The sequence below is a fragment of the Limulus polyphemus genome, unplaced genomic scaffold (genome assembly GCF_000517525.1).
Source record: "Limulus polyphemus unplaced genomic scaffold, Limulus_polyphemus-2.1.2 Scaffold1849, whole genome shotgun sequence".
Classification (NCBI taxonomy): domain Eukaryota; kingdom Metazoa; phylum Arthropoda; class Merostomata; order Xiphosura; family Limulidae; genus Limulus; species Limulus polyphemus.
Genome location: NW_013667459.1, coordinates 164,195 through 165,804, shown reverse-complemented (window position 1 = coordinate 165,804; position 1,610 = coordinate 164,195).

Here is a 1,610-nt window from a genome sequence, read left to right as displayed (position 1 = left end):
GCATTAATATTTTCAGTAAATTTAAATAATTCATTGACCCTTCCTTCATCTATGTCATTGATATAAACCAAAAGAAAAAAGATCATAATACTAAGATATGCCACTTGTGACATTAATCCAGTTTAGATGAACTCCATTTATAGCCAGGAGAGTAGAGACACAATGAGCCCCGAGGCAAACATCCTCGCCGGTACCTCTTTCTTTCTTTTGTTTCGATACTCGTGGTGAGAAGAGCACAGATAGACCATTGTGTAGCTTTGTGCTTAATTGCAAACAAAGTAACAACAAATATCTATTAAATCTATAAAGTAACAAATATATATTAATTATTACTCAAATTATTATTTCAATCATTCTTAATATTTGTTTGTTTGTTTTTGAGTTTCGCGCAAAGCTACACGAGGGCTATCTGCACTAGCCGTCCCTAATTTAGCAGTGTGAGACTAGTGGGAAGGCAGCTAGTCATCACCACCCACCGCCAACTCTTGGGCTACTCTTTTACCAACAAATAGTGGGATTGACCGTCACATTATAACGCCCCCACGGCTGAAAGGGCGAACATGTTTGGTGTGACGGGGATTCGTACCCGCGACCCTCAGATTGCGAGTCGAGTGCCCTAACCACCTGGCCAAATAACAACCCACCTTCATATCACGTGCAGATGCATAATTGCTTATGCGCACACGCCACATGATCATCCTGCAGCTGTATCAGCTAGATAACAAAAACGTGGACTACGTAGATTTTCTAGATCTAGGCTCTAATTATGATCTAACATTTTACTAGAGGGTTCTGTGTTGCACAAAGCAATTCTATCTTAGCAGTCTGTGCCTAAGACGTGAGCCTCCTACGTGAGGACGAACGCTACTACTGCCGAAGTCTGACACAGTTTTGCTTGAGTGCTCTGGACTAAAAACAAGAACACAATAAGTTGTATAATTTACCTTTGCATTGTTTTCAAACTAAGTGTGACCTATTGACGTCTAAGGTTATACTTGAAACAGTGCGCTTTTTAAAATATGCCTTTCAGGAAAACAAAACGAGAGAAAAGAAGAAAATTATATTTTTATAACCTTGAAAAGTCTTTGTCCCAGCAAAGACTGCATTACTGCACGAATAGAGACAAGGTTAGAAATGGTACTGCTGAATATGCAAAACAAGCCTGAGTCATTAATCTAACCAAAGATAAGGCTGCCACAATTGCTAGATGGAAGAAAAACTATAGAAAAGATGTCAACAAAAGCCAAATGTCGAGAGATAGCTTTGAGAAAAGCTATGAGAGGGACAGACCTAGAGCCCAGACTCTCTCGAGACTTAGCACCAAAAAAAAAATAAGCAATGAGAAAAGTGTCAAAAAATTAAATAAAAAAATTGGAAGTAGCAATAGGAGCACCAAAAATTAAGGAAACAAAGGATAACATTACAACACTTGGTGGTTTTTGACAAGGTGCAACCTCAAAGTGAGTGTGACCATCGTTCCGCCTGTTCTTACTTCGTGTTTTACTTTGAACCTTGATCCAATTATAGACTTGAATTTAGTTTTATCAGTAGCTAATCCTTTCTAAATAATCGATGAATCTAAAAATTTCAAAAAATCAGTGGTTTTGATG